At 43.3% G+C, this 12,314-nt stretch overlaps 1 long non-coding RNA gene across 3 annotated transcripts in view; it reads right to left on the bottom strand.

The window, feature by feature from the left end:
- The window catches only part of LOC146336750 (uncharacterized), a 510,408-nt gene that overhangs the window by 404,682 nt on the left and 93,412 nt on the right, over positions 1-12,314 (bottom strand). For 2 of the 3 annotated variants that reach the window (XR_014785597.1, XR_014785599.1), the window contains exon 3: positions 10,812-12,224. This is a non-coding gene — a long non-coding RNA (uncharacterized LOC146336750). Of the gene's footprint in view, positions 1-10,811; positions 12,225-12,314 lie in introns of those variants that run through there. The other variant, XR_014785598.1, reaches the window with a different exon arrangement.

The raw sequence follows: 12,314 nt of genomic DNA, 5'->3' as shown, positions 1-12,314 counted from the left end.
GACAGTGGTGATGGGACTTCTCAGTTTCTGGGAACTGAGCTCAGAGCTAGGGCTCCAAGCTCGATTCCAAGAAACCCGACTCCCTGTCCCTTCCCCCGCTGCCTTGTAGGCAGTGTGGTTTGGCCCAGGTTCTGCGCTCGTAAGAGCAGTGTGGAGCTGGTGAAAAGGGGGCATTCCCAGGGGTGAGGAGGGGAGGAGACAGCAGGAACACCATTACAATGTTTACTATGCATTGTCCGGCATAGGTGCTCCGGTTAGACAGCTGAAATCATCCATCTAGCCACAAATGCCGGGAGGCCAGAAGGTGAAGGAGAAGATCCCCTCCATGCTCTGCCCTCCCTGCATTGGGTAGTCATCCACCTCCGAGTTAGGAGGTGGCTGACTGTCCCCATAGGATTGCACCCTTAAGAAAGTGACTGAAAATGTGGGGAGGGCTGGATTTCCCTCCCAGGCCTGAGGTTGTACAGCCCTGAAGTAGATGATGATGTTGCTGCCAATGGTAGGAAAGCCAGATAATCCAGGACTGAAGGCATGAGAGGAGAGGGAGAATTCCTCCAAACATCCTTTTGTTTGGGAAGTGTTGAGAATGTGTCAAAGAACAACAGCAAAGACAACATCCGGATCGTCAGCCCTAAATTTTTCATCTTCATTCTAGTAAATGAAGCCAGTTACTCCTGATGAGTACTGAGGCAAGCCTAGGCAGGTCTGTCCATCTGTCCACACCCCAAATCAAATACTCTTTATTATGGTTGTTTAGACCCATTCAAGTTAAAATACACAGGCAAGAATACACATATCAGGTCACAGACCACAATTTCTTCAATTTAACTAATACAGTCTAACAACGTGGCTCTCATTTGCATGGTGACATGTTCAGTGACATGTGGAATTCTATGTGAGAGACAGAGATGGCCAGGGAAGTTCGTCAGAAGAGGACAAATTGTATGGCATCGCAAATCAATGTGCATCAGTCCTCACCCATCACTAACACCTGTTCCTCCTGACCAAGAAAGAAATTGCCAGCCCAGCACTCTTCAGCATTGTCCTCAGTAGTCAAATTGTTCCCACCATTACTCATTCTCTTCTCTGAGTATTTCTATTGCCATTTAACGTCATCCATCACACATCATATAAACGTTGTAACCCATCTCTGTCCTCTCTCTTCTCCCATGTTAGTTCAAATCACTACTCTGCCTGGTAGGATGGCCACCTTCTTCTGAGAGCTGCACTCTCAGGCTCTTTCCTGACAACCAGACAAACTCCTAGGTGAGATTCTCCACTGGAGCCACTACAAATCCTCCCAACCAGGGGTGAAACAGCATCAGGGATCACAGCAACAGTATCTTATTGTGAGCTACCGCTGTTGAAATGCGAAGTATTTGGGGTCTGGAATGGGCAGACTTGGTCTGGAACGGGCAGTTAAGACCCAACGGCTTTACAGACCACCTGCTCCCGATGGAGATGAAAACTGCTAGAACTGGGTTGTTGATATGGATCAATGAGGCTGCCTGCATATTTGGACTCCCCATAGGGCATGGCTACAGAGACGGTCATGATGAGTGCCTGCACTTCAAGACTTACCACTACAGCACTGCTCACAGGTCACCTGCAAAGTAAGTCACTGCTATTATATCATATCCATTAGCATCTGACTTAGTGGGAAGGCTAGAAGATTGGACTGCATGGCATTTTTTTCTGTCCTATGATCAACATTTAGAAAAAGAGCAGCTGGCATCAGCAGCTGGGTTTGTGCGACTCATTGCCTGTCATGGGCAGAATGTACAATCTTGGTCAAATTGTCCCATCCTCTCTGCCCATCTGTATCTTGGCTATTATAAATATGCCATTTGCCTTCCCCACTGGTGTTTTTAAGTAACCTCTGGAAAGTGCTGCAAGACTCTTTCAACAGACAGCCCTATGAAAATCCATCCCTGTTGGCAGAGAAGCCACAACTTTAACCGTGCATATTATATCCCCAAGAAGATCACGCCAAGTTATGAAACATTACAGTGCAAAGGCGGAGAAGTTCTAACTTTGCTGACCTATAGCATTAGCAGCTCTGCGCTATGCAGGATAAAACCTTTTGATCTGGCCAACCCCACAATAACATGTGCACGATTGTCTCTGTCAAGATGTAACTCAAAAGGATTCTGTCTGCAAACCACCACACCACCACCACTCCCTGTGCTGGAGAACAGGGAAATGGAGCATGAACAACCTTGAACTACAAAGCTAAGGCCACTTGTCTGCCCGTTAGCCATCAACTTTGTGGTTGCCTTCAGGGAACACTGCTGATAATGTCAATGTAGATGCCAGCCAGGATGACTTAACAAAGGCGAAGAGGGCCTTAATCAAACAAATGGGCAGGAGATCAAAGCATATCAAACCTCAGTCACACTGAACATGTTGCAAAGGTACTAATTTATACATCGAATGTGCACCTGATGTGAAGCTTGCAATGGTCCCAAAATTTGTCCCCCCCCCCAGAAGAATGTTGTTGCTGTTGTTTTCATTTTTTGTGAGTTTTAACAAAACAAAACAAACAAAAGACATAACAAAACCAATAAAAAATATAACAACATATTCTAAGATCTTCAGTTTCAAATATTGCAATATTCGGGGGGGGGGGGAAGAGAAAAATAATAGCTTACACGTAAACTCCAGTAAAAGTAGACCAGATATCCAAATATAAGTCCATTTGCAAGTTACGCCTATATATAACTCTTTCAAATGTTGCTAGCATTGTTAAGTCTTCAATCCATTGCATTATAGGTGGTGAGCTTTTATCCAGAAGAATGTTGAGAATTCCAAGTGCAGCCTCCAGATCATTTTACCCAATAGGGTTATGGCTGTCGGTCATGAGACGATAACCCATGTTTCATGAACCTGTTCACTTGAACTGGGTTGAGCATTCCTTTCTATACAGGGTCTCATCAAAATCCCCTCTACTGCGACAAACCCGCTGTTGTAGTGGAGCCAGGTCTCATAGGGGTGAAGTGTTGGGACTTTTTGATTAGCAGGGACCTCTCCCACTCCCTTAGACTTCCCTGTTCTCTCCAAGCTAAGTTGCAGCTCCAACTGTAAGTGGGGAAATGCATTTTCCCAGCAACAATATATTGTTCCCTATTGTAATGCAACACATTTTGGGGTGGCTTGTCTTGAATGGGCAGTTATAGAATCATAGAATAGTAGGGCTGGAAGGGGCCTATAAGACCATCGAGTCCAACCCCCTGCTCAATGCAGGAATCCAAGTCAGAGCATCCCTGACAGATGGCTGTCCAGCCTCATCTTGAATGCCTCCAGTGTGGGAGAGCCCACCGCCTCCCCAGGGAATTGGTTCCATTGTCGTATTGCTCTTACAGTCAGGAAGTTTTTCCTGATGTTCAGCCGGAATCTGGCTTCCTGTCACTTGAGCCCATTATTCCGTGTCCTGCACTCTGGGATGATCAAGAAGAGATCCTGGCCTTCTCTGTGACAACCTTTCAAGTACTTGAAGAGCGCTATCCTGTCTCCCCTCAGTCTTCTCAAGGCTAAACATGCCCAGTTCTTTCAGCCTCTCCTCACAGGGCTTTGTTTCCAGTCCCCTGATCATCTTTGCTGCCCTCCTCTGAACCCTCTCCAGCTTGTCTGCATCCTTCTTAAAGTGTGGTGCAGTTAAGACCCATTTGCTTATTAAAGGCCTGTTCCCGGTGGAGATGAAAGCTGCTAGAACTGGTTTGTTGATATGGATCAACACAGTTGCCTGAATTTTGGGGCTCTCCCAGGGGGGCAATGCTGTGGGGACCGTCATAAGAAGTACCTGCTGCCATAAGGAACATTTATCACTGCACCACTGGATGTTCCACACAGGCAATGAACTGCCACCAGCCCCCTGGCTAGCTATTTATTCCCCAATAAGTGTCTCTCTTGAAGGTATCACCCAGGAGGATATACTCTGGGTTTGTTCCCCCCTCCACACACACACACACACACACACACACGCACACACTGTATTAATGTGCTCTTTTCAAGCTACCCAGTAGTACCCACTCCTTCACAGTTCAGCAGTCTTTCTTGAGTGTCTAGGCACATGTTGTTATATCATTTTAGAGCGATCTACCAGCCCTAAGCTGCAACGGAAGACGACATTTTTTATAGTAAAGCACAAAGAGAATGGACATCAAGGAATGTAGATTATTTTTGGAAAGAAAAGGAAGAGGGGGTGTTCTTCTTCTAACATTTCTGCTCTGGACTGGTATTGAAGGTAGCTTCCTGACCTTGTACTAAAGCCTTTAGAAAATAACGTGGTTAAGATTTAGAATCCATAGAGCCACAATTGCCTTCGAGTCACAATGGGGTTCATTAGTACTATTTCATCCCCTGCCTCAATGGGGAAAACTTCTCATCCTCCCTGCCCCACAAAAAGGCACATTGGAATGAACTGTGTGTGTGTGTGTGTTTCCTTTTGACTTTGGCCAGTCAGGATCATGGAATCAGTCAGTGGCTCTCTCTACACCAGCCTAAAATCTTGCATTTAAAATGGGGCTTTCTGCTTCTGTTTTAAATGCAGGATTACAACAACTTCCTTTTTCACCCACTTCATTTTCCCCCACCCGCTTCTCCCTCGTTCTCCCCATATCTGAGTCTTCCATTATCTTTCATTGATCTCGCTCCTCTTCTTCCCGCTTTAACTCTTTTGACAGAGGGAACTCAAGCGGAACACAGAGGAGTAATTTGATAGTTCATTATCTGTGAACTCTTTAAAAAAATGGAACAAAGGGCGCCTTGGAGGTTCATGCCATCATGTAAAGAGCCCACAAACTTCCGTGAAGGAGCAATCTCTATTGGAGGATAAAAGCTCCGTGTGAAGGAGCCCTTAGTGTTAGTTGCAGCTTTTGACCCAACCAACTTTGATGCTGGCCCTTCCATTATTAATGACCTCCATATAGCTAGAAAAAACCTTAACAGCAATGGATGCTGGTGGCTGTAATTTTGGTGGTGCTGTAAAGCCCCAAAATAGTTGCAGCACCTTGGATAGCTCCTTTAGAGTTCTGGCTGGCTCTGACTGAAACCCAGAATGTATTTACTGCCCCACCCAAATCAGAGCCAACGGCCTCCACTGCTTAACAGTCTGTGTTGACAGAAAATTAGGTCTGAGACAGCCCTTGGACAATGGTGGTGACAACAACAGAGCTTCCCTCTCTGCGGTCCACCTACCATTTTCTTTCCCAATAGTGGGAACCACTATTATTTCATGGTGGCCACCTCCCCCACCCCAATACCGCTGAACGAGGCTGCCCCCAAACATTCTCAAGAAAAGAAAAATAGAATTAAAAAAATAAGTAGCCAAGCCCTCCTGAGGATTTCTTGTTCATTCCTGATGACCACCACTAGTCAAGTGGGGCTGAGTATTCTTTCTCTGCTTCAGTAAGCTAAGCATACTGTTGTAATATAGATCTAGAGGTTGGTCTGGCTTCCACCAAGGACAGACGCATCTTCTGATGAAAGAAGGTTGCCCCATTCTTGTTCCTGGCTAACATGGAAAGGAAAGAACCATTCTAAGGTAAAATAGGGATGGGAGATGATTGGGACTAGGGATGAAAGAATGAGCAATATTCAGGATTATTTTAGGATTGTTTATGTTAGGATTACACACACACACACACTTGTGGCCACAGTCACACCAACAGCCTTGTTAAACAGCAGTCTTAACAGCAAGAGCAGCAACAAGGGGTCTTTTTTTTCCACCAAGACCTGGGAGGCAGATTGTCCCTTCACTGAACTCCCCACACACCACAGTACTTCTATCTCCATCTATTTTACCACACTCCTCCCTAGAAATGTATATCATGAACAAACTAAACATGACAAAGTTGGTTACAGTTCTTGGAACCGCTGCTCCGATCCAATGAACAAAACAGGAAAATCAGCCTTAACTTGAGGTGTCTATGCTGATAATACAATACAGGGTAATGTCTATTTCATGTGTACCTTATTGGTACCCCATCCACATTTCCCTTCTACCAGATGTGTAACTCGTCTAATTTCAGGAGCACTCCAGATGGAATCCATTTCCCGCAACTAGGAGGACCACAGTTTTTCACCAAGCCTTCCTGCGTCTACTGAAACTGATGGATTTGGTAACACGAAATCGGTACCTGTTCTTCTAGCTGTTGGGCCACTAACAATAGGCCCTGCTGAGGCTATTGCACAAAAGCTCTGTTATGCATTTCTCTGCTACAGTAGGCTGAGAGTACCTTTCCCTCAAATGGGCTGTTGGCTTCTTCTTCCTTTCTTGTCAATACTCGTAACTACATTATGGCAGATAACATAAGGGTTTCTAACCCTAGTTTCAACTTCACAGAATCATAGAATAGTAGGGTTGGAAGGGGCCTATAAGACCACTGAGTCCAACCCCCTGCTCAATGCAGGAATTTAATGCTTCCATTTCCATTAATCCCAGTTATCCAGGAGGCACAGTGAATGGGCATAAATCAAGGCAATGCTCTGCTGGTCTACACACACACACACACACACACACACACAGTGATTTTAAGAAGATAATTAGGACCTTATATATAATTATGTAAAACATTACTAAAAGTGGAAAGAATTTTGCAATATATAGCCACCCCTATATAGTACCCTAGGTGAATGCACCATTTGAAACCTTTATACCACTATAGGCAGAAAACTAGCCATCAAGTCAATGGAGTATTTCATGATGCAATTGTACATATAATTTACAGAACAAACAAATGTTTCCATCCATCTGGCCAGGTGCTAAGTAACCACAGAGGTCAAACTCTAAGGAAGGCAAGATAAACAAAGATGGTAGCAGACCCCCCCCCCCCCCGATCAAATTATCCTTCTCTACAACTGCTGGAAACATGGTGGCAGATTTTTATTTATTTATTTACATTTATATCCCACCCTTCCTCACAAAGAGCCCAGAATGGCTGACACCCCATTTAAAAACAATACAAAACATGAACACCATTAAAATCATACCTTTAAAATTAGAAATACACAATAAAATGCAATAAAAACCATCACTACAACACCGACAAACTTGCATATAACCCAAATGCCTGTATAAATAAATACATCTTTAACTGGCGCCTGAATGACAATAGCATGGGGGACAGCTGAATCTCTCCTGGAAGGGAGTTCCACAGTCAGGGTGCCACCAATGAGAAGGCTCCGCCACTCAAGGGCAACCCAAGCAATGCCTCCCCTTAAATTCTGGGTTAGCCAGTACTGGGGAATTGACTAGATAATAATGGACTAGAGAGGCCTGTGGACAGAACCAGCAGGACTCTTCTTATGTTAACTTTTACACGTTATTATCTAGCACTATCTTTACATAGCTGTCACATACAGCATGTTCACCAGGTGGTTCACAAAACAGATACAACATTTAAAAATATGAAATCAAGCAATACACCTATTTAAAAATAAAACAATAAAACACAGATTTAATTGTAGAGGCCCAGACTATGAGACATAGATTATTTAAAAGGGCTAGGTGAATAAAAAGGTGTTCACCTGGCACCAAAACGCCCTTAAAGATGGTGCCAGGCAAACCTCTCTGAGATTACTGTTCTATAACCAGGTTGCTTGTTCCATAACTGGGGTCCTCATGCAAGAGGGAGTTGCTGATTCCCATACATCTGCACCCCCTCCGGATAAAACAAACAAACAAACAAATGGTTCAAAAGGTCAGGAGACCTTGAGAGTAGCTTTTTAATGTGGGTGGGTGAGTAGGGGTGGGGGCTCAGCAATAAACAAACAAATACGAAGTCAACAAAAGTGCCTTGTGCTAATACCACAGGAACTTTGGATCCAAACCAACAGTGCCACAATTTTGAATAAGATCCCCTTCTTCTATGCAGAGTGAGATATTTGAAGAAAACAATTACAAAATTGAACTGGAAAAAGCTTGTAAGCCAGGAACACACTGTGAAGTACAATCCGATGACAATCCTTCAATATAATCAATGAGGTACATCATCAACATCTGTCTATTAGGAGCAATGGGATGTAGTTTTTAACAATCCTAAACAATCCTAGTCACAATCTGACCCAAATTAATCACTTTTAAGCATAATTTATTTCAGTGGAAGCATTACATATGTACTCAAGTCTCTCCTACTAAAATCAAACAGACTTAAAAGTGCTTAACTTTGGTTGGACCATGGTTTCAAGGCCAAAATAGTATTCCTTTTACCTGTGTGAACTCTGGGGCACCTTTGCTCCCATAAAGCATCACACAATCTAATCAAAATTTCAATCAAGGATACAGCAGAAAGTACCAAAACCAATTTCAGAAACAATTTTGAAAAGAGTCAATGAAACATTCTGGCACATTTTGAGCCCTCTAAAAGTGAACTTAGCTTGGGACTGTGCCGTAACATAAAGCTTCTTATTTAACTCACCGGCGTTAGAATCTTGATTCAATCCCCTTCCTGTGTCAGTTTAGCTGCAAACATCCTCCTGTCCATAGGCGCTATTGCATTGCATGTTCATCAAGCTACAGTCCATAAGGCTGGGTTTGAAAACGTCAGATGCCAATTTCACATGAAACAAATTGTGCATATTGAATCCATCTTGGAAAAAAGACCATTTTGTCGCTTTTAGTTTGAAAGCAATTTCCTTCTGCTGACAAATGCTCCTGCACTCTCTTTGGGTTTTTTTTCTTCTTCAGCAAAGTGAAATAACTGAATTACACACTACATGTCTTTGTTTCTTATCTCATACTGAAAAACAAATCTCTCCTGATGGTGCTTTGACATTGGAGAGGGGAGTGAGAGAAAGAGTTTAAGAAGAAGGATCCTGCTTTTTTTAAAGAAAAGGATGATGGGACGAAGACTGGAGAAGAAGAAAAAGGTCTCCCCTCCCCCTTTGAAAATTGGAGGTGGCATAAAAGGCACAGTTGTGTGTAGCATACACTCTACTGTCATTTGGGGGAAATCGCTTTGGCACAGTTGCTGTGTTTGGTTTTTAATGCTACCCTGCAAAACCTCTGATCAGAGACAAAAGAAATGAGCATTAAAAACAATGTCACCAGAATGCCACCTTTAACTCAAAACAAACAAAAACAACAACTTTCTGTGTCCAGCCACAGCGTTTGCCATTTGTATTCTTAAACTGGACTCACATATGAAAGTTGGCTGGAGGAAGCCAATTTCAGTTAAGTTCAGAAATGTGTCCTTCCTTTCCCCGCAATGACCACAATTAAGCAAATATTTAACTCTTTGTCAAAATATAGTCATTCATTATGGACTACAGGGGTATGAGAAGTTTTGTTTTCGCTTTTTTTAATTGCTGCTAAGACACCTGACGTTATGAGGTCTTGATTCACAGTCTTAAGGCACCATTAGTATTCGTTACCTAAGGTGGCGTTCAAAAACTTATCTATTGCCCGCAAGCATCACACATACTATTTCCTTGAAGTGTGGCAGATGATATCTGATCTGAATACAGCACTTGAACTTCTAGATGAGGGGTCAGCAACTTGTGGCCCTCCAGTAGGGATGTTGCGAATTCCCAACTGGGTTCGGGAATTCGTCAGGCAACCCCCGCTTGCGACCCCCGAACTGCGCTTGCTGAGACGCTATCCTTGTTTGCCCCCCGCTCATGCCCGCTTGCGCTCCCCAGTACTCAGCGCGATCCTGTTCGGTGAGCGCCGCCATTTTCGCGCCTTTGATTTCTGCGCAAAACAGGAAGTTAAAAAATGTGCATGTTCAAATATGTGCAGTTCGGCGCTGGGAAAGCTAAATAAGTGCAATATTAGAAGTATAATCCCTCTAATATTGTGCTTATTTAGCTTTCTCAGCTCCAAACTGCACATATTTGAATATGCGCATTAACTCCCTGTTTTGCGCGGGAATCAAAGGTGCGAAAATGGCGGCTCTCACCAAACAGGTTCGCAGTGAGCCCAGGGAACTCACCGAACTCATGGGTAGCCCGAGCACAGGTTCAGGAGGTGTGAGCAGGGGCGATGCCTCGGCGAGTGCCCAGAGAAACTGAACTAGGGTAAGTTCTTACATCCCTACCCGCCAGGTGTTTTGCCCTACAATTCTCATCAATCTGAGATACGGAGATATCTAGATATCAATCCTAGATAGGGATTTTGTTAAACCCATTCTTTCATTCCATCATCCACTCTTTGAGGGAATCAGATTTATTGCAGGAAAACCTTGTTCATTTGCAAATGCACATTTGCACTAATGGGCATTTGAGCTAAAGCTCATTAGCACAAGTGTGCATTGGCACAAATCCCACAATTTTTTTGTTTTTAAATGGTCCACAAGTCTGTGGAATCCATATGACTTGGAAAAATTGGTCCACTGTGGAATTTGCAGGTCGGATTCACAGAAATCCAATCTTGTTTGAATCCATGAGGCATGATGGGAGTTCTAGGACAAAACATCTGAAGGCCCATAGGCTGCCTACCCCTTATTCAGATGCACAGTACTTAATCTTTTAGATGTATAATTACTATCTCAGACAAAGAGATACACAAAGGAAGAAACATTTGATGCCGTTTAGGTCAAAATCCTATGGATGTATAGACAGCACAAAAGTCCTACAACTCTCAGCATTCCTCAGCCACCCATGCTGGCTCAGGAATGCTGGGAGTTGTAGGCAGTGGAGGCTGGTAGCTCCGATGTCAGCGCGGTGGTGAATCTGCTCTGGGTTTCAGTCAGAACTAGTCAGGACTCTAAAGTAGCTATCCAAGGTTCTTCCACACTTTGGATAGCTCCTTTAGTGTTCTGACTGGTTCTGACTGAAACCTGGAATGAATTCATTGCCCCACTGCCATCAGAGCCACCTGCTTCCACTGGTTGTAGGAGTTTTTGCTGTCTAAACATGCATAGGATCGTGCCCTTAAAGACCGACTATTTAGTGAGTGGAATAAACATAATTTAAAATAAATACAGAAACAAAAATAAAGAAGTTTGAACTTCATGTAAATGTTACTGCTTATATACCATACTTTTAATAGCAACAGTTTTGCTCCCTCAGATCATGAGTTTCATACACAAAGACTACTTAGGGAAATAAAACAGTATTTTTAGAAGAGGTTTTTGATGGCTTAAAAAAATGGTGCTACATTTGGGGCATTGTGGGAAAACTGAGTGGCTGCTATCACAACTGCTGTCCCCTCCCCAAGGTAGGAGTGGGATACCAGAGGCCATTTTGTGTAGGTCTCCCTCAAACGTGGAGTTGGCCCATGGATGTGGTCCAGTTGGCATATTACAATCTTCTTAACCAAGGTTAGCAGGTATGGAGCATCCCATGGTCTGGAACAGTCCTCTTTCTCTCCCCCTCCCCATCTTGTATGTTCCTTCTCCTCCCTGGCAGAACTAACCATGGTGCAGTCTGTCCCCTGGTTATCCCAACTGGATCAAGCAAATTTAGAAGTAGATTTTAAACTAACCACGGTCAGATTGGGTACCAATGCATATTATAATCGTAATCACCTTTAAAGGCCTAAATTTATTGGGAACAGATTATTTGAAGGATTGACTGCTCCTATTATGGGCCTCCCTGGGTCCTAAAATAAGCCAAGAGGTCCTGTTCATGTAACTGCAGATGAGATCTATTAGGTTGATGCGCACAAGAAATGTGTCCATCTTTTTCCAAACACGAGGTATGTGTTTGGCAATGCTGCATCATGGTTAGCTCTGGAAAGGTAAGACAGCATGGGGATCCATATGGCTAGAAGATTGTGAACATTATTTTTACCCTGGGCCATAGAAGAACAGTGCAATGATTATATGGCATAGCATTATAAAGCAAACAAGGTTCTAGCCACATGAAAAGCAAAGTGCAATGTGGTATGAATTCTCCTCTTAATTTAGATCCAACACACAAAATGAAGTCTGTATTAAGAAAAAGAAAATCCCTAATATCCATAAAATATATATGTTAAACCAACCTTCCCCAGCCTGGTGCCCTCCAGATGTTTGGGACTTCAACTCCCACCAGCCTCAGTCAGCATGGCCAGTGGTCAGGAATGCTAGAAGTTGTAGTCCAAAACACCATGACACCAGTTGGGAAAGGCTGTGTTAAAGTGAAACTTATACATTCAAGAAGTAAAGTTGATAGGAAAGAAGCAGTTAGATTTTTAAACCTTTCAGAATAATACGTATCAGAAAAAGGAAATGACATCAAAACAAAGGACTTACTGTTCTGTCCTCTGTTTCTACACAAGAGCTGCACTCCACTTTAGTATCCTACAAAATAAATAAGAAAACAACTTATTAGATATCCCAAAAATGCTCTCTCCGAGAACCTTGACTAAAAAACTAAAAACAGAACAGTAG

This window comes from Heloderma suspectum, chromosome 12 (genome assembly GCF_057233095.1).
Source record: "Heloderma suspectum isolate Gila_16-S chromosome 12, 16-S_ref, whole genome shotgun sequence".
Lineage (NCBI taxonomy): Eukaryota > Metazoa > Chordata > Lepidosauria > Squamata > Helodermatidae > Heloderma > Heloderma suspectum.
This window is presented reverse-complemented; position numbering and strand designations above follow the sequence as displayed.